Source organism: Palaemon carinicauda, chromosome 18 (genome assembly GCF_036898095.1).
Source record: "Palaemon carinicauda isolate YSFRI2023 chromosome 18, ASM3689809v2, whole genome shotgun sequence".
NCBI lineage: Eukaryota > Metazoa > Arthropoda > Malacostraca > Decapoda > Palaemonidae > Palaemon > Palaemon carinicauda.
In genome coordinates, this window is record NC_090742.1 from 1,693,353 (window position 1) to 1,714,886 (window position 21,534).

Consider the following 21,534-nt stretch of genomic DNA (forward strand, 5'->3'; position numbering starts at 1 on the left):
TGGTGAAGTACACTATTCCAGTTTTGAGCTTTCGCTATGCAGGGGTTTTATCTTCATTTCAAAACTTGAATTCGTTTTCGATAGATTTAATTATGGTGACGAAGAGAGTATGGACTCTCTTTCACTTTTAAATGGCCGACCCTTCCCTTAGACGGAAGTGTGTTTAGGTTTTTGGTAATTTTGCTTAACAAGTTATAGATCTATTTATTTTATATCTCTCCGCCTTGATAGGCCTCTTCGATTAACTTTCCATTTATGATAAACTTATAAAAAATTAATTTTTATGTTTGTTTATATGCGACCTTTCCTAATAGTAGGCGGTCCTTACTTGGAACCGAAGTTAATTAACATTGAGCCCGTCATATCGTATTTAACCTTTTAAGAATTTAATACTTTTTAATTTTAAGGTTTTATGAAAGAATTTCTTTGATAGTCTCGTACTGTTTTCAAAGATGAACTAACGTCTAGTTTTTTAGTCTCCGCAGTTGTTGACGTTCAGAACGTTCAACATGCGCTCTATCGTTACGATAGAGAGAGAGTGTTTCACGGTTTCACGTTGCAGTAAGAGTAAACCGATTCTAGCGTTTCGTTCATTCTTTCTTAGCTTAAATTGTTTAAATTCTAAATAAAGGAACTTTTTATTTGGGAAACCTTTCAGTTTTTTCCTTTTAGCAAATAACATGTTTTAACGATATATAATTGGGCTCTTCTCTCAGGTGCTAAGTCAAGAGAGAAGAGAGAGAGAGATAGAGACGGAGGGAGAGAGAGGAGAATAAACGTTTCGTTCAAGCGGGTAACGTTGTTTTCGTTTTTTACTCTTCTCCCTAGTCGCTGTAGGGGAAGAAGGTAAAACGTTTCTAGAGTTTTATTCTTGTTCCCAGGCTTTATGCGGTGAGAGATTGTAAACGTAGTTTATTTGATCTAGTGTTTAGTCTCTTTTCCAGCCACTGAATTCTTTATCTTTATTTATGTTTTTCTGTTGCATTGTAAAACTGTTTTCGCAATTACTACCTTTTAATGAAGGATAGGATTGCGTGTTTCAGGTAGAAATCAGTTAAAGTTTCGATTTCAGTGAAATAAGTGCAAACAGAAAATCAAAAGTGATAAAGTGATATGCGCAAAGTGTTACAGTGTTGCGTCCGAGGGTTCGTCTGTTCGTGCCAGTTGTTCACCTAGTCCGGGACCTCTTACAAGCTCCCAAGGCCAGGGGAGAAGTAATGTCGAACGACTTATGGGATCCACAGGCCTTGATCGACGAACAGACGTTTTTCCCTCCGTGGTTTCGGGCGTATCTACACACGTTGCCGACGTGAGATCGCCCCACCCACACAAAGACGAGAGAGCCCATTTATTCCTCGTCTGCGGAAGAGGTTTCTCGTAGAAACCATGGACCAAATCTTGCAGCTTTTAAGTGCAAGTCGGTCCCTTCCGCGCAAGTCCAACGGCCTAGGTGTAGCCACTGGGTCAGTTCGGACTCGCTGCAGTCATCCGACGACTGCACACCTCCCAAGAGAGGCAAGGTGGTACCGCAACAGGCAGTAACTCCGTCTGTTGCCGCACCAGCTGTTTTAGACCCTCAGTCACAACGGACAGTAGCTCCGTTTGTTGCCGTTTTTTGTAGACCCTAAGTGGTCTTTACTGCAGTCTATGCAGACTCAATTAGCTGCGGTTATGCAGGAGTTTCGCACGGAGAAGGTTTACACTGCTCTCGTTAGCCTACAACCTACCACGGTTGTGCGCCCAGCTCACGCTGAGGCTGCCTGCTCCCACACTCCGGCTGCGGAGAGCTCCACCTCCGATGCGCAATCGACCCTGCCAGACGCATGTTAACGTTAGCCGACATGCGGCTCCCTCCGTTAACATGCGTGAGCTACCGCATCAGCAGTGGGAAGGTGGAGTCAAGCTGCCGTGTTTTGACGCGATGCGTTAGTTTCCGCAACCCACGGCAGTCCCCACCACGCACCACCACTCCGCTTTGGTTGTTGCCTGCTCCCACACTCCGACTGCGGAGAAGGTTGACGATGCACCCGTTTGCCTACAACCTGCCACGGTTGTGCGCCCAGCATGGCTGCCTGCTCCCACACTCTTGTTGTGAGAGCTCCTCCACCCATGCGCAGTCTACCCTGCCAGACGCATGCTGACTCCCACAGACACACGGAGCACTCCGTTGCCGTGCGTGAGCTACCACTAGCTGCCGTGTTTTGACACGGTGTGTCAGCCTCCGCAACCCACTGTGGTTACCGCCACTCGCCCGCAGCAGACTAGTCAGTCAGGAGTTGAGGCTTCCCCACACAGCTTTGGTTGTTGCCAGCTCACAGACTGTCAAGCAGTTACATGACGTTGCCTTCTGGTCTGCTACTAATGCACCAGTGCTGTATGTCCTCACGCACCTGTTGTGGTTGACAGTTCAGTTTTTGACAGTTCACAGACTGTCAAGCAGTTACATAACGTTGCCTTCTGGTCTGCTGCTTATGCACCAGTGAGACCCTCACTGAGATACCTAGCTTTTCTCGGACATGGTTCCTGTAGATGAGAAAGTGCTGTTCTCCCTCCTTCTGATATTCCTTTGAGGACTCTGTCATTTGGAGAGGAGCCTTAAGCTGCTTAGCCTCCTATGGACTTTATTTAAAGCATAACAAGGCTTCCAGGGATGGTAAATGGTTCCGCTTCGGTCGCTAACCCCGTCTGTTGCCACACCTGCTCCCATAGACCCTAATGGGCTTTGTTGCAAGACATGCAGTCCAAACTTGTGTCCTTGATAGAGGATTTTTTACGGAGAAGAACCTCCTAGCCAACAACCTTCCTACCGGTTGGTTGTACGCCCTGTTGACGCTGAGGTATCCTACTCACGTCCGCCAGTTTAGGTGGTTCCTCCACCGGTGCGACCCAGTGTGGGTTGCCAGTCGCACGTTGACGTTAAGCGACTCTCGAAGGTGGTTGTGGATGTTCAGTGAGTCACTAGGAAGACGTTCAACAACCAGCAGAGGTGACTTGTTGTGACGCAGTGCGGCAACCTCAGCAACCCGGTAGGGGGTTGACTGCACAACCCAGACAGTCTAGACAATTTCGGGTTGACACTGTTCTTCCTCGCGTCCCCATGGTTGACAGTTCACAGACTGTGCAGCAGTACCATGATCTTGTGTCCGGCTCCGTCACGCATCCACCAATGCGACCGGATTCAGCGAGTCAGACGTTGCCCACTCCGTTGCCGTTTCCTCATCAGTTTCGGATGAGGAACCCTCTGATGAGGACATTGCTGAACATGACGATCAACCCCCAGCCCTGTTATCCATCCAGAAGATGCTGAAGAAGGAACACTGCCCTGTCAGGCTGTGGATGAGTCTGGTTAGGACACTGTCATCCGTGGTTCAATTTGTGTCACTTGGAAGACTACACCTCCGTCCTCTTCTGTATCATCTAGCTTTTCACTGGAAAAGGACAAGACGCTAGAAGCGGTCTCGATCCCGGTTTCCGGAAAGATAAAGTCTGGTCTGACTTGGTGAAAGGACTTTATCAACCTTTGAAAGGGTCTTCCCCTGACTGTTCAGACTCCCAACCACGTTCTCTTCTCGGACGCATCGGACGTAGGCTGGGGTGCGACATTAGGCGGTAGGGAATGCTCGGGATTATGGAACTCGAGTCAAAGGACAATGCATTTCAACTGCAAGAAACTACTGGCAGTACGTCTGACCTGGGAAAGCTTCAGGTCTCTCCTTCAAGGCAAAGTGGTGGAGGTGAACACGGACAACACCCTGCTTTGACGTATATCTCCAAGCAAGGAGGGACCTAATCTCTGACATGGTACGAGTTCGCAAGAGACCTCCTCTCCTGTTCAACAGGTCTAGACTTTTCACTAGTAACGAGGTTCATCCAAGGCAACTTGAATGTCATAGCAGATTGTCTCAGTAGGAAGGGACTAATAATTCCAACATATTGGACCCTCCACAAGGATGTATGCAAGAGACTTTGGGCCACCTGGGGCCAGCCAACCATAGATCTCTTCGCAACCTCGATGACCAAGAGGCTCCCAATACTTTGCTCACCTATCCCGGACCCAGCAGTAGTTCATATAGATGCCTTTCTTCTAGATTGGTCACATCTAGATCTATTTGCATTCCCTCCGTTCTAGATTGTCAACAAGGTACTGCAGAAGTTCGCCTCTCACGAAGGGACAAAGTTGACGCTAGTTGCTTCCCTCTGGCCCGCGAGAGAATAACTCACCGAGGTACTTCGATGGCTAGTAGACGTTCCCAGAACACTTCCCCTAAGGGTGGACCTGCTACATCTGCCACGCGTAAAGAAGGTACTCCAAGGCCTCCACGCTCTTCGTCTGACTGCCTTCAGACTATCGAAAGACTCTCGAGAACTAGAGGTTTTTCGAAGGAGGCAACCAGAGCGATTGCTAGAGCAAGGAGAACATCCACCCTTAGAGTCTACCAATCGAAGTGGGAAATCTTCCGAAACTGGTGCAAGTCAGTATCCGTATCCTCGACCAGTACCTCTGTAACTCAAATAGCTGACTTCCTCTTATATCTGAGGAAAGAACGATCTCTTTCAGCTCCCACTATCTAGGGTTACAGTAGCATGTTGGCATCAGTCTTCCGTCACAGAGGCTTAGATCTTTCCAACAATAAAGATCTACAGGACCTCCTTAAGTCTTTTGAGACCACGAAGGAGCGTCGTTTGGTTACACCTGGTTGGAATTTAGACGTGGTTCTAAGATTCCTTATGTCAGACAGGTTCGAACCACTTCAATCAGCCTCCCTGAAAGATCTCACCTTTAAGACTCTTTTCCTGATATGCTTAACCACAGCTAAAAGAGTCAGTGAGATTCATGCCTTCAGCAGGAACATCGGATTCTCATCCGAAACGGCTACATGTTCTACAACTTGGTTTTCTAGCCAAACACGAGCTGCCTTCTCGGCCTTGACCAATATCGTTCGATATTCCAAACTTATCGTATGGTTGGAAATGAACTAGAAAGAGTATTATGTCCTGTAAGAGTAAGTTCTATTTTAAAAACCTTTAAGAGGCCCGTCTGAAGCTTTATGGTGTTCAGTTAAGAATCCATCTTTGCCTATGTCAGAGAATTCTTTACCCTATTTTATCAGACTGTTAATACGAGAAGCTCATTCCCTTCTGAATGAGGAAGACCAAGCTTGACTGAAGGTAAGGACACACGAAGTTAGAGCTGTCACAACTTCCGTGGCCTTTGAACAAAATAGATCTCTGCAAAGTATATTCGACGCAACCTATTGGAAAAGCAAATCAGTGTTCGCGTCTTTTATCTTAAGAATGTCCAGTCTCTTTACGAGAACTGCTACACTCTGGGACCATTCGTAGCAACGAGTGCAGTAGTGGTGGGGGCTCCACCACTACAATTCCCTAATTCCAGAACCTTTTTAATCTTTCTCTTGAGATATTTTTGGGTTGTCCGGAAGGCTAAGAAGCCTTTCGCATCCTACTTGATTTGGCGGGTGGTCAAAATCATTTCTTGAGAAGCGCCTAGATTAGAGGTTTTGATGAGGACCTTTAGTATGGGTTGCAACCCTTCATACTTCAACTCCTAGGAGTCGCTCAGCATCCTATGAGGATCGCGAGGCTCAGTAAGGAAGACGTACTTAAAAAGGCAGAGTAATTGTTCAAGTCGTCTTCCTTACCAGGTACTTATTTATTTTATGTTTGTTATTTTGAATAACTGCTAAAATGAAATACAGGATACTTAGCTTCTTATGTTAACATGTATGCTGGTCTCCACCCACCCCCCTGGGTGTGAATCAGCTACATGATCATTGGGTAAGATTAATATTGAAAAATGTTATTTATCTTAGTAAAATAAATTTTTGAATATACTTACCCGATGATCATGAATTTAAGGACCCTCCCTTCCTCCCCATAGAGACCCAGTGGACCGAGGAGAAAATTGGTTCTTGTTGACAAGAAGTACCTGAGTACCTACTCGACAGATGGCACTGTTGTTGTACACCCCCACCTGTATAGCGATCGCTGGCGTATCCCGACCGTAGGTTTTTTCTGTCGAGCAACAGAGTTGCAGCTACATGATCATCGGGTAAGTATATTCAAAAATTTATTTTACTAAGGAAAATAACATTTTTATACTTTTGATAGGATGTTGTATCTAAAAAATAACAAATTGTCTTATGTCTCTGTTGTGAAATAATTTTCAATATTTAACTTAGCCGGTGATTATAATAGCTGCAACTCTGTTGCTCGACAGAAAAACTCTACGGAAAAATTCGCCAGCGATCGCTACACAGGTAGGGGGTGTACTCAACAGCGCCATCTGTCGTTCAGATACCCAGTACTCATTGTAAACAAAGAACTCAATTTTCTCTCTGTCGGGCTACCGGCAAGACCTACTAATTCGCTGTTGCTAACTGGATTTGTTTTCACAACTATTTGGTGAAGTACAGTACACTATTCTAGTTTTGAGCTTTCGCTATGCAGGTGTTTTATCTTCATCTTAAAACTTGAACTCGTTTTGGATAGATTTAATTATGGTGACAAAGAGAGTAAGGACTTTCTTTCACTTTTAAATGGCCGACCCTTCCCTTAGACGGAAGTGTGTTTAGGCTTTTAGTAATTATCTTATCACGTTATAGATTTTCCTCTATATTTTATATCTCTCCGCCTTTATTAGGCCTCTTCGATTAACTTTCCATTTTTTATAAACATATAAAAATAAATTTTAATGCTTTGTTTATATAGACCTTTCCTGAGAGTAGGCGGTCCTAACTTGGAAACCGAAGTTAATTCAACGTTGAGCCCTTTATATCGTCTTTAGCTTTTATAGAGCTAAGGATTTAAAACTTTTTAAATGTAATATTTTATGAAAGAATTTCTTTGATAGTCTTCGTACTGTTTTCAAAGATGAACTAACGTTTAGTTTTTTATGCTACGCAGTTGTTGACGTTCAGGACGTTCAACATGCGCTCTATCGTTACGATAGAGAGAGAGTGTATCACGGTTTCACTTTGCAGTAAGAGTAAATCGATTCTGACGTTTTGTTCATTCTTTCTTAGCTTAAATGTTTTAAATTCTAATTTAAAGGAACTTTTTATTTGAAAAACCTTTCAGTTTTTTCCTTTAGTCAAATAACATGTTTTCAAATAACATGTTTTTTTGACGATATATAATTGGGCTCTTCTCTTAGGTGCGAAATCAAGAGAGAAAGAGAGAGAGAGATAGAGACGGAGGGAGAGAGAGGAGAGAAAACGTTCCGTTCAAGCGGGTAACGTTGTTCTCGTGTTACTCACGTCCCTAGTCGCTGTACGGGGAGGAAGGATAAAACGTTTTTAGGTTTTTATTCTCGTCCCCAGGCTATGTGCGGTTAGAGATTGAAAACGTAGTTATATGAACTAGTGTTTAGTCTCTTTCCCAGCCACTGATTTTTCTTTTTATCTTAAAATGTGTTTTCTGTTTTTTGCTGGTATTATGAGCTTGCATTATACGACTAATTTCGCAATTACTACCTTTTAATGAAGGGTAGAATTGCGTGTTTCAGGTAGAAATAAGTGCAAAACAGAAAATCGAAGTGATAAAGTGATATGCGCAAAGTGTTACAGTGTTGCGTCCGAGGCGCAAAGTGTTACAGTGTTGCGTCCGAGGGTTCGTCTGTTCGTGCCTGTCGTTCACCTAGTCCGGGACCTCTTACATGCTCCCAAGCCCAGGGGAGAAGTAATGTCAAACGACTTATGGGTTCGAGAGGCCTTGACCAACGAACAGACGTTTTCCCTCTATGGTATCGGGTGTATCTTACCAAGATCTCCCCTACCATAAGACGAGAGAGACGTTGTTTCTCCTCGCCATCCGTAGGCTTTTCGCATAAGAAACCTGTCACAAGGTTTCGAAGCCCTTAAGCGAAAGTCAGTCCTTTCAGGACAGGTCCAGCGTCCTGGTTACAGCCATTAGGACAGCTCTGACCCTACGCAGTCATCGGATAACTGCTCGCCGCCTAACAAAAGCGTAACACAGACTCCGAGAGTCTTTTTTTGTAGGCAAAGTGTTGCGGTCACAGACGTTACCCTCGTCTATTACCACAACCATTTCCGTTGATCCTTAAGGGGTTGTATGGCAAAACATGCAGTATATGCTTGCCTCCCTTATGGAAGACTATTCTGCCGATTAGTCCGTTGAGTCTAGCCGTTTATCTCATCGATATCCTGGCTTTCAGCCAACCTAACGTTCCTTTGTGCTTACTGTTGACGTTGGCGTAGCTTAGTCACGTCAGTCAGGTTGTTTAGAACCACACTCGATGCGGTCTCGTGTGGTTTTTCAGCCGCATTTGGACGTTAGGCCACTGGCTGATGCTCCTGTTGACGTTCAAGACGTTCACTAACAATCGGAGTTGACTTGTTTTGACGCTGTGCATCAACCTCCGCATTCTAGAGTTGTTTTGACTGCTCAGTCTAGGCAGTCAAAGCAGTCTCGAGTGGACGCTGTGCGTCCTCACGCACCTGTTGTGGTTGACAGTTCAGTTGTTGACAGTTCACAGACTGTCAAGCAGTTACATGACGTTGCGTTCTGGTCCGCTACTAATGCACCAGTGAGAGACTCAGCTTTTATCGGACAAGGTTCCTGTAGATGAGGAAGTTGCTGTTCTCCCTCCTACTGATATTCCCTTGAGGACTCTGTCAGATGGAGAGGAGCCTAAAGCTGCTTAGCCTCCTATGGACTTTAATTAAATCATGATGATTTTTTTAAGGATCTTCGTCCGGATCTTTTTGTAACTGCTGCTCCTCGTTCGCCTAAACGTCAGAGCTTACACTAGGCCTAGCTACTTCGAAGCCGTTGTTTTTAAGCTAGTGCTCTCTCGCTCTCCTAGAGAGCGTTACGTTGGCTAGGCGACTGGTTTTTCACCAGGAGGAGTTTGGGGGATACAGCCTTTGCTTTCCCTTCTTTTAAACTGGTTTATAGAGCGAGAGTCTGATATGACACGAGAGAAGTTCTCTGCTTGGGAGTTCATGCCTCTGCCCAGATAGACTTCTCAATTCTGGTAGACTCTCCCTGGCGCCTAGCCAGGAGACGCTCCAAGTTGTTTACAGGTCAACTTCACAGCTGTTGTCAAGCCTTTGAAGTTTTGCTGTACTATTATGTCACGCATAACAAGGCTTTCAGGGATGGTAAACGGTTCCGCCTCAGTCGCTAACCCCGTCTGTTGCCACACCTGCTCCCGTAGACCCTAAATGGGCTTTGCTGCAAGACATGCAGTCCAAGCTTGCGTCCTTGATAGAGGACTTAAATGCGGAGAAGAACCTTCTGGCCAACAACCTTCCAACCGGTCGGTTGTGCGCCCTGTTGACGCTGAGGTAACCTACTCGCGTCTGCCAGTTGAGGTGGTTCCTCCACCGATGCGACCCAGTGTGGGTTGCCAGCCGCACGTTGACGTTAAGCGACGCTCGGAGGTAGTTGTTGACGTTCAGGACGTTCAACAACCAGCAGAGGTGACTTGTTTTGACGCAGTGCGTCAACCTCAGCAACCCGGTAGGGTGTTGACTGCACAACCCAGACGGTCTAGACAGTCTCGGGTTGACGCTGTGCTTCCTCGCGCACCCATGGTTGTTGACAGTTCACAGACTGTGCAGCAGTTCCATGATATTGCGTCCGGCTCCGTCACGCATCCACCAGTGCGACCGGATTCAGCGAGCCAGACGTTGCCCACTCCGTTGCCGTTTCCTCATCAGTTTCGGATGAGGAACCCTCTGATGAGGACGTTGCTGAACAACAAGACGATCAGCCCCCAGCCCTGCTATCCATCCAGAAGATGCTGAAGAAGGAACGCTGCTCAGTCAGGCTGTGGATGAGTCTGGTAGGGACGCTGTCATCCGTGGATCAATTTGTGTCACTAGGAAGACTACACCTCCGTCCTCTTCAATACCATCTAGCTTTTCACTGGAAAAAGGACAAGACGCTAGAAGCGGTCTCGATCCCGGTTTCTGAAAAGATAAAGTCTTGTCTGACTTGGTGAAAGGACAATATCAACCTAAGAGAGGGTCTTCCCCTGGCTGTTCAGACTCCCAACCACGTTCTCTTCTCGGACGCATCGGACGTAGGCTGGGGTGCGACATTAGACGGTCGGGAATGCTCGGGAATATGGAACTCGAGTCAAAGGACAATGCATTTCAACTGCAAGGAGCTACTGGCAGTACGTCTGGCCTGGAAAAGCTTCAGGTCTCTCCTTCAAGGCAAAGTGGTGGAGGTGAACTCGGACAACCCCACGGCTTTGGCGGACATCTCCAAGCAAGGAGGGACCTACTCTCTGACGTTGTACGAGATCGCAAGGGACCTCCTCACCTGGTCAAAAGGTCTAAACATATCACTAGTAACGAGGTTCATCCAAGGCAACTTGAATGTCATGGCAGATTGTCTCAGTCGGAAGGGACAAATAATTCCAACAGAATGGACCCTCCACAAGGATGTATGCAAGAGACTTTGGGCCACCTGGGGCCAGCCAACCATAGATCTCTTCGCAACCTCGATGACCAAGAGGCTCCCAATTTTTTGCTCACCAATCCCAGACCCAGCAGCAGTTCATATAGATGCCTTTCTCCTAGATTGGTCACATCTAGATCTTTATGCATTCCCTCCGTTCAAGATTGTCAACAAGGTACTGCAGAAGTTCGCCTCTCACGAAGGGACAAGGTTGACGCTAGTTGCTCCCCTCTGGCCCGCGAGAGAATGGTTCACCGAGGTACTTCGATGGCTAGTAGACGTTCCCAGAACACTTCCCCTAAGGGTGGACCTTCTACGTCAGCCACACGTAAAGAAGGTACACCAAGGCCTCCACGCTCTTCGTCTGACTGCCTTCAGACTATCGAAAGACTCTCGAGAGCTAGAGGCTTTTCGAAGGAGGCAGCCAGAGCGATTGCTAGAGCAAGGAGAACATCCACCCTTAGAGTCTACCAATCGAAGTGGGAAATCTTCCGAAACTGGTGCAAGTCAGTATCCGTATCCTCGACCAGTACCTCTGTAACTCAAATAGCTGACTTCCTCTTATATCTGAGGAAAGAACGATCTCTTTCAGCTCCCACTATCAAGGGTTACAGAAGCATGTTGGCATCAGTCTTCCGTCACAGAGGCTTAGATCTTTCCAACAATAAAGATCTACAGGACCTCCTTAAGTCTTTTGAGACCACGAAGGAGCGTCGTTTGGTTACACCTGGTTGGAATTTAGACGTGGTACTAAGATTCCTTATGTCAGACAGGTTCGAGCCGCTACAATCAGCCTCCCTGAAAGATCTCACCTTAAAGACTCTTTTCCTGGTATGCTTAGCCACAGCTAAAAGAGTCAGTGAGATTCATGCCTTCAGCAAGAACATCGGATTCTCATCTGAAACGGCTACATGTTCTCTACAACTTGGATTTCTAGCCAAAAACGAGCTGCCTTCTCGACCTTGGCCAAAATCGTTCGATATTCCAAGCTTATCGTATGGTTGGAAATGAACTAGAAAGAGTCTTATGCCCTGTAAGAGCTCTTAAGTTCTATTTGAAACGAACTAAACCTTTACGAGGCCCGTCTGAAGCTTTATGGTGTTCAGTTAAGAAACCATCTTTGCCTATGTCAAAGAATGCTTTATCCTATTTTATCAGACTGTTAATACGAGAAGCTCATTCCCATCTGAATGAGGAAGACCAAGCTTTGCTGAAGGTAAGGACACACGAAGTTAGAGCTGTCGCAACTTCCGTGGCCTTTAAACAAAATAGATCTCTGCGAAGTATAATCAACGCAACCTATTGGAAAAGCAAGTCAGTGTTCGCGTCTTTTTATCTTAAGGATGTCCAGTCTCTTTACGAGAACTGCTACACTCTGGGACCATTCGTAGCAGCGAGTGCAGTAGTGGGTGAGGGCTCAACCACTACATTTCCCTAATTCCATAACCTTTTTAATCTTTCTCTTGAAATGTTTTTATTGTTGTTTTTGGGTTGTCCGGAAGGCTAAGAAGCCTTTCGCATCCTAGTTGATTTGGCGGGTGGTCAAAGTCATTTCTTGAGAAGCGCCTAGATTAGAGGTTTTGATGAGGTCCTGTTGTATGGGTTGCAACCCTTGATACTTCAGCTCCTAGGGGTCGCTCAGCATCCTAAGAGGATCGCGAGGCTCCGTAAGGAAGACGTACTTAAAAAGGCAGAGTAATTGTTCAAGTCGACTTCCTTACCAGGTACCTATTTATTTTGTTTAGTTATTTTGATAACTTCTAAAATGAAATAAAAATTCTTAGCTCATATGATGTAAACATATTTTGCTGGTCTCTACCCACCCCCCTGGGTGTGAATCAGCTATTATAATCACCGGCTGAGTTAAATATTGAAAAATGTTATTTTGATAATAAAATAAATTTTTGAATATACTTACCCGGTGATTATAAATTAAAGGACCCTCCCTTCCTCCCCAATAGAGACACAGTGGACCGAGGAGAAAATTGAGTTCTTTGTTTACAATGAGTACTGGGTATCTGAACGACAGATGGCGCTGTTGAGTACACCCCCTACCTGTGTAGCGATCGCTGGCGAATTTTTCCGTAGAGTTTTTCTGTCGAGCAACAGAGTTGCAGCTATTATAATCACCGGGTAAGTATATTCAAAAATTTATTTTATTATCAAAATAACATTTTTTATTTGATTGTTTTTAAGCGATGGTAATAAATGAGTAAATGTTCCATATTGGCCTGTTTCTCTTATTCCTTCTCAGACTTGAGGTTTCTTTATAAGCATTCAGTATGCTGTTTAATTATTATTATTGTTATTAGTCTTGGTACTGGTGATCTGCTGTTTTTTCCAGTATTTTTAGAAAATTTTGCAGCATTCTGGAAGATTCTTTAGCTATGGTAAGCAGCTCTTCTAGGACACTCAAAAATCAAACCATTGTTTTCTAGTCTTGGGTAGTGCCATAGCCTCTATACCATGGTATTCCACTGTCTTGGGGTAGAGTTCTCTTTCTTGAGGTACACTCTGGGACACATTGTTCTATCTTGTTTCTCTTCTTCTTGTTTTGTTAAAGTTTTTATGGTTTATATTGGAGATATTTATTTTAATGTTGTTGCTCTTCTTAAAATATTTTATTTTTCCTTGTTTCATTTCCTCACTGGGGCATTTTCCCTGTTGGAGCCCCTGCTTTTCCAACTAGGGTTGTAGCTTAGCAAGTAATAATGATAATGATAACCCTCTTGGTTACTTGGAGGTCATGGGCAGAGCTCTTATCTCTGCGCTTTTTGGTGACTGGTCAAGTCAGCTGATGTGGCAGCCATATGTGAAGTCCTAGGTATGTCAAAGCTATGGGCACTATCAGCGATTCTAGAGCATAGAGCCTCAAGAGAAAGCTGGGACTGTCAGAGTGACCCAAGTAGGTGGGGCTTTGTTCTGGTAGGAACTGTGTGTACTTGGCTCTGGTTGCCTCTGGTGCTTCTAGGGCATGTCTCGCTATTTGACAACTCAACAAGGCTTCAGCAAGGAGAAGGGCTGGTAGGGCATCTGTCATTGTTAGGTCCCCCACTGCAGAGAGTGGAGGATTTTCTCTGGCAGGACCTCTACTTAACTCTTTTGTCAGTTGGCATGGGCCTCGATACGAGGTGAAAATGGAATCCGAGTCGTAAGGAACTTAATGTTTGCAGGGATCTGGGTATAAGTTGTGAAATTCAGGCACAATATTCTTGTTGGTTCTGGAGGGCCCAGTGTTTGCCCCATGAATTTGACAACCTTCTCCACCATTGTTTCTTGGAAGCATTTCTTATTTTAGAAAATAAACTATTGCTGAATACATCACAAGAGTTTTTCTTGCCATTCACCCTTGGACCATCCATCATCCAAACAGACCCGAGTCGAACTGACCCTACCCTTAAGGGAGGGCAGCTTCTCCTAGTACTTGAACTGTCAAATGGAAAGACACGCCCTGAAATTGCTGGACGCGAACAACGCCCAAACCAATTGGTTCCTATCCCAACGGAGCCACACCTACCTACTTTCCTGTATGGCAGTCGCACCTGCCAACTCGACTAATCACCAGCAGCAGTGGCGATAGGAAATACACCCAAGACCTACCTGTAATCAATAGGATTGAATGGAATTTTCCAGAATGCTGTAAGTTTTTGTGTTATTGTTATTGTACATTGGGTCTCCTAGATAAGAGAATTCACAGATAACTATTGTGAAATGATAAAAACATTTTAAATTAAAAGTATTCAATTTTGTAGAAATAGCTGTTGAATTCTTAAAAGCACACGGGTGTTAGCAAAACGTGATGACTGAAAATAGAAGAGACTGAGAAGTTGTGGTTTTGAGTTTCATGGCTAGATTAGTCATGGTGGAGCTTTTCAACTTGAGAACCAAGTTGTGTAATTCATCCTGTTCATATGTAGAGAACATACTATAATTGTTTTTCTTCTTAGTACTGTATTATTATTGCAATTATTATCAACAAAGAACAAGAATTCATTTGGAACAAACCCAGAAGGCCATTCAACTCCAAAGAAAGTCTCCTCAGAATTGAGCATTTCACATACATACATATACCAAAGGCACTTCCCCCAATTTTGGGGGGTAGCCGACATCAACAATGAAACAAAACAAAAATATTAATAAATATTTGAGTTAGTGATGAATATTTCTGTCTCTGTGCATGTTATTCTTTGAATTGTTTCTGTATTATGCTGCTCTCCACTGTAAAACTCAACATTTCCATCTTCCAATGTATGAATGTTGATTCCTTTCAAGATTTATGAGATTTTCATGTTGCTGTATATACTTTTCAGCTGTTTTTTATAGGTATAAAGTAGAAGCTTCTTATTCTCTGTTATTATGTTCCAAGCACCTCTGCGGTGGATAGGCAATAAAATGTAAATATTCACTTAAATGCAAATGTGCTTTAAATGTACTAACAAAATATAGTACAATACATTAAAATTTTAAATATTTAACTTAGCCGGTGAATATATAATAGCTGCTACTCAGCGGCTCGACAGAAAACACACTCAAAAAACTCGCGAGCGATCGCTATGAAGGTTGCGGGTGTGCCCACCAGCGCCAACTATCGGCCAGATACCACTCTTGCATGTAAACAAACCCTTCAATTCTTCTCTGTCGACCTTGACGACAAGACGTATCAATACTCGCTGTAGAACCTGGAGTTTTCTCAACATATTTGGTGAAGTACTTCATTTTGGTTTGAGCTTTCGCAGTGCAGGTGTTTTTCCTCAACATAAACTCTTGAACTCTTTATTGAATCAGATTAATTGTTGATGACTTGGATTGTTTTTTGGAATTTCTTTGACTAATTCAAAATGGCTGACCCTTCACAAGTACCTAGATTTCGTAAGTGTAATGCTAGGGACTGTAATAGGCGTCTTCCAAAGGCATCTCTCGACCCACATACTGTGTGTTCCAATTGTCGGGGTAAAACCTGTCAATTGGGAGATCGGTGTGAGGAATGCGTGGGCCTTTCGGAATTCGATTGGCTCGAATACGATAAGTATGCACGTAGGCTAGAGAGAGATAGGGTAAGGAGGAGTTCATCTAGGTCTGTAGATTTTTCCTCTCCACATGCCCCTGAACCTAATCCTTCCCCTGTAGTGGTTGTTCCTAACCCCCCTTCTAGCACTCAGGAACCATCTATGCAAGACATGTTACGTGCTATTCATGCCTTGGGGGAAAGAGTTGAAGCGTTAGCAACTGATCGTAATCAACTCATGGCTGACGTGAAGGAGCTTAAGTGTCAGAGTGCCACAGCGGAAAGTGGTAAAGTGATTAGTGCGCAAAGTGTTGTGAACAGTGTTGCGACCGAGGGTTCGTCTGTTCGTGCCTGTCGTTCACCTAGTCCGGGACCTCTTGCAAGCTCCCAAGCCCAGGGGAGAAGTAATGTCGTACGACTTATGGGTTCGAGAGGCCTTGATCAGCGAACAGACGTTCCCTCTATGGTATCAGGCTTATCTCACCAAGATCGCCCCTACCATAAGACGAGAGAGCCCATTTTCTCCTCGTCTTCCGAAAGCTTTTCACGCAAGAAACCGTGGAGCAAGGTTTCTAGGCCTCTTAAACGGAAGTCGGTCCCTTCAGGACAGGTCCAGCGTCCTGGATGTAGTCATTGGGACAGTTCGGACCCGTTGCAGTCATCGGATGACTGTTCACCGCCTAAGCAAGGCAAGGTTGTGCCGTCTCAGACGTTAACCCCGTCAGTTACCGCACCCATTCCCGTGGACCCTAAATGGGTTATACTGCAGGACATGCAGTCTAAGCTTGCCTCCCTTATGGAAGACTATTCTGCCGATAAGGTTTCCGTTGAGCCTAGCCGTTTATCTCATCGAGATCCTGGCCTTCAGCCACCCAAACGTTCCTTTGTGCGTCCTGTTGACGTTGGCGTAGCCAAGTCACGTCAGTCAGGTTGTTTAGAACCACACTCGATGCGGTCTCGTGTGGATTTTCAACCGCATTTGGACGTTAGGCAACTTGCTGATGCTCCTGTTGACGTTCAGGACGTTCGCCAACCATCGGAGTTGTCTTGTTTTGACGCTGAGCGTCAACATCCGCAGTCTAGAGTTGTTTTGACTGCTCAGACTAGGCGGTCAAAGCAGTCTCGGGTGGACGCTGTACGTCCTCACGCACCTGTTGTTGTTGACAGTTCACAGACTGTCAAGCAGTTACATGACGTTGCGTCCTGGTCCGCTACTAATGCACCAGTGCGTGTGGACGCTGCGTGTCAAGCATTGCCAACCCCTTTGCTTGTTTCTCAGCAGTTGTCAGATGAGGAACCTTCAGATGAGGACGTTGCTGACCCTCAGCCTGAGGATCATCCTTCAGATATTGATGAACCCAGAACAGTTCCGCCATCAATGGACTTTAAGAAAGTCATGTTAATTTTTAAGGAGTTGTTTCCCGATCACTTCGTCTCTGTTGCTCCTCGTTCGCCGCCGTCTGAGTTTGTTTTAGGCGTACCTGCTGACATGCCAGCCTTTACAAAACTTGTGCTCTCTCGCTCATCCAAGAGAGCTTTACGGCTTTTAGGCGATTGGTTGGAAACCAAGAGGAGTTTGGGGAAGACGGCCTTTGCCTTCCCTCCATCTAAACTCTCGTCTAGATCGAGCGTCTGGTATGCCACGGGAGAAGTTCTCGGCTTGGGAGTCCCTGCCTCTGCCCAGGGCGACTTCTCAAGCCTTGTAGACTCTCCCCGCCGCCTAGCCATGAGACGCTCGAAGATTAGTTGATCCTCTTCGGACCTTGACCATCTGCTGAAAGGCATTTTTAGAGCCTTTGAAGTTTTCAACTTCCTTGACTGGTGTTTGGGAGCCTTAAGTAGGAAAATCTCATCGGCTGATAGAGATGTCTCCGTACTTATTATGTCCTGCATGGATAAAGCCATCCGCGATGGATCCAATGAGCTCTCCTCCTCTTTTACTTCAGGAGTCCTTAAGAAGCGAGAGTCCCTTTGCTCTTATCTGTCGGCAGGAGTTACTCCCTGTCAAAGATCTGAACTACTCTTTGCTCCCTTATCGAAGTTTTTGTTCCCTGTACATTTGGTTAAGGACATAACTTTGTCACTCGTGCAGAAGGACACCCATGACTTGGTAGCGTCCTCTGCTCGCAAAGAGACTCCTTCGACATCCTTTTCTGCAAGACCAAGGATAGACACTCCGGCGTCCATGTTTATTCCGCCCTTTCGTGGCAGAGCTCCCAGCAGGGGAAGTACTCGTGCCGAGGGAAAGAGAGGAAAGAAGAGAGGAGCCAAGTCCTCACGTGGCAGAGTCTGACTGCCCGCAGCCTCAGACAGCAGTAGGTGCCAGACTCAAGAACTTCTGGCAAGCCTGGGAGAAGAGGGGCGCAGACCAACAGTCTGTGAGGTTGCTCAGAGAGGGGTACAAAATTCCGTTTGTACACAAACCTCCTCTAGCGACTTCCCCTATCGACCTCTCTCCCATGTACCGAGAGGAATCAAAGAGACAAGCCCTGAAACTAGAAGTGTCTCTTTTGCTAGAGAAGGGAGCGGTGGTGAAAGTCTCGGACCTTCAATCACCGGGGTTTTACAACCGCCTCTTCCTAGTACCGAAGAAGACAGGAGGTTGGAGACCAGTGCTAGACGTCAGTGCTCTAAACGTCTTTGTCACGAAGACAAAGTTCACCATGGAGACCACGAAATCAGTCTTAGCAGCGGTCAGAAAGGGAGACTGGATGGTCTCTCTCGACCTAAGAGACGCATACTTCCACATCCCCATTCACTCAGATTCCCAACCTTTTCTGAGGTTTGTTTTCGACAATGTGGTGTACCAGTTTCGGGCCCTGTGCTTTGGCCTAAGTCCTGCTCCTCTCGTGTTTACGAGGCTTATGAGGAATGTGGCAAAATTCCTCCATTTATCGGGAATCCGAGCCTCCCTGTACTTGGACGACTGGCTTCTCAGAGCCTCGTCCAGTCATCGCTGTCTGCAGGATCTTCATTGGACATTGGATCTGACCAAGGAATTGGGACTGTTGGTCAACATGGAAAAGTCCCAGCTGATTCCATCCCAAACTATACTGTATTTAGGGATGGAGATTCGCAGTCCAGTTTTTCGGGCTTTTCCGTCTGCCCCCCGAATAGAGCAAGCCCTGCTCATAATCCAACGGATGTTGAAGAGAGAACGCTGCTCAGTCAGGAATTGGATGAGTCTAGTAGGAACTCTATCATCCCTGGAGCAGTTTGTCTCGCTAGGAAGGCTACACCTTCGACCTCTCCAGTTCCATCTAGCTTTTCACTGGAAAAAGGACAAGACGTTAGAGGCGGTCTCAATCCCGATCTCCGAAACAGTAAAGGCATGCCTGAATTGGTGGAACGACAATATCAGTCTAAGAGAGGGACTTCCTCTAGCAGTTCAGAAACCAAACCACGTTCTATTCTCAGACGCATCGGATTTGGGTTGGGGTGCGACCCTGGACGGTCGGGAATGCTCAGGTCTGTGGACCTCAAGTCAGAGGAGCATGCACATCAACGGCAAGGAGCTTTTGGCAGTCCACCTGGCCTTAATGAACTTCGAGAGTCTCCTTCGAAACAAGGTGGTGGAGATCAACTCGGACAATACCACAGCCTTGGCATACATTTCCAAGCAAGGAGGCACCCACTCCCTGACACTGTACGAGATCGCAAGGGACCTGCTCATTTGGTCAAGAGATCGAGGCATCTCCCTGTTAACGAGGTTTATCCAGGGCGACTTGAACGTCTTAGCAGATTGCCTCAGTCGGAAGGGTCAGGTAATTCCTACGGAATGGACCCTCCACAAGGACGTGTGCAAGAGGCTTTGGGCGACTTGGGGTCAACCCACCATAGACCTCTTTGCAACCTCGATGACTAAGAGACTTCCAATCTATTGCTCTCCAGTCCCAGACCCAGCACCAATACATATAGACGCTTTTCTTCTAGATTGGTCTCATCTAGACCTATATGCATTCCCACCATTCAAGATTGTCAACAAGGTACTGCAGAAGTTCGCCTCTCACGAAGGGACAAGGTTGACGTTAGTTGCTCCCCTCTGGCCCGCGAGAGAATGGTTCACCGAGGTACTTCGATGGCTGGTAGACTTTCCAAGAAGTCTTCCTCTAAGAGTAGACCTGTTACGTCAGCCCCACGTAAAGAATGTACACCAAAGCCTACCCGCTCTTCGTCTGACTGCCTTCAGACTATCGAAAGACTCTCTAGAGCTAGAGGCTTTTCAAAGGAGGCAGCCAGTGCGATTGCAAGAGCGAGGAGAGCTTCTACCATTAGAGTATACCAATCGAAGTGGGAAATCTTCCGAAACTGGTGCAAGTCAGTATCTGTATCCTCGTCCAGTACCTCTGTAGCCCAAATCGCTGATTTTCTCTTACACCTGAGAAAGGTTCGCTCCCTTTCAGCTTCCACGATCAAGGGCTACAGGAGCATGTTGGCTTCGGTCTTCCGGCATAGAGGCTTAGATCTTTCCAACGATAAAGATCTACAAGATCTCCTTAAGTCTTTTGAAACCTCTAAGGAACGTCGTTTGGCTACTCCTGGATGGAACTTAGACGTGGTCCTAAGGTTCCTCATGTCAGACAGGTTTGAGCCATTACATTCAGCCTCCCTGAAGGATCTCACTCTTAAGACTCTTTTCCTGGTGTGCTTGGCCTCGGCTAAAAGAGTCAGTGAACTTCATGCCTTCAGCAAGAACATCGGTTTTTCTACAGAAAAAGCCACTTGTTCTCTTCAACTTGGTTTCCTGGCCAAGAATGAACTGCCTTCTCGTCCTTGGCCTAAATCTTTTGATATTCCTTGCTTATCAGAGATCGTAGGCAACGAACTGGAGAGAGTGTTATGTCCCGTTAGAGCTCTTAAGTTCTATTTAGCTCGTACTAAGCCATTACGAGGTAAATCTGAAGCGTTATGGTGTTCGGTTAAGAAACCATCCTTACCTATGTCAAAGAATGCTTTGTCATATTTTATCAAATTTTTAATACGAGAAGCCCATTCCCACTTGAGTGAGGAAGACCGATCTTTGCTTAAGGTTAAGACGCACGAAATTAGAGCTATAGCAACCTCCGTGGCCTTCAAGCAAAATAGATCTCTGCAAAGTATCATGGACGCGACCTTTTGGAGAAGCAAGTCAGTGTTCTCGTCATTTTACTTGAAAGATGTCCAGACTCTTTACGAGGACTGCTACACACTGGGTCCATTCGTAGCAGCGAGTGCAGTAGTGGGTGAGGGTTCTACCACTACACTTCCCTAATTCCAATATCCTTTTTAATCTGTCTCTTGAAATGTTTTTAATATTGTTTTATGGGTTGTACGGAAGGCTAAGAAGCCTTTCGCATCCTGGTTGATTTGGCGGGTGGTCAAAGTCATTTCTTGAGAGCGCCCAGATTAGGGGTTTGATGAGGTCCTGTTAGTATGGGTTGCAACCCTTTATACTTCAGCTCCTGGGAGTCTTTCAGCATCCTAAGAGGATTGCTGGGCTTCGTGAGGAAGACAGACTTACAAGGCAGAGTAATCGTCTAAGTCAACTTCCTTACCAGGTACCTATATATTTTGGTTTTGTTATATTGATAACTGTCAAAAACTCTTAGCTTATACGCTGTAAACTTAATTAACTCTGGTCTCTACCCACCGCCTTGGGTGTGAATCAGCTATTATATATTCACCGGCTAAGTTAAATATTTAAAAATGATATTTTAATTATAAAATAAATTTTTGAATATACTTACCCGGTGAATATATAAATTAAAGGCCCTCCCTTCCTCCCCAATAGAGACGCAGCGGGACGAGAAGAATTGAAGGGTTTGTTTACATGCAAGAGTGGTATCTGGCCGATAGTTGGCGCTGGTGGGCACACCCGCAACCTTCATAGCGATCGCTCGCGAGTTTTTTTAGTGTGTTTTCTGTCGAGCCGCAGAGTAGCAGCTATTATATATTCACCGGGTAAGTATATTCAAAATTTATTTTATAATTAAAATATCATCTCTCTCTCTCTCTCTCTCTCTCTCTCTCTCTCTCTCTCTCTCTCTCTCTCTCTCTCTCTCTCTCTCTCTCTCATATAAGTGTAAGCATTTTAATGT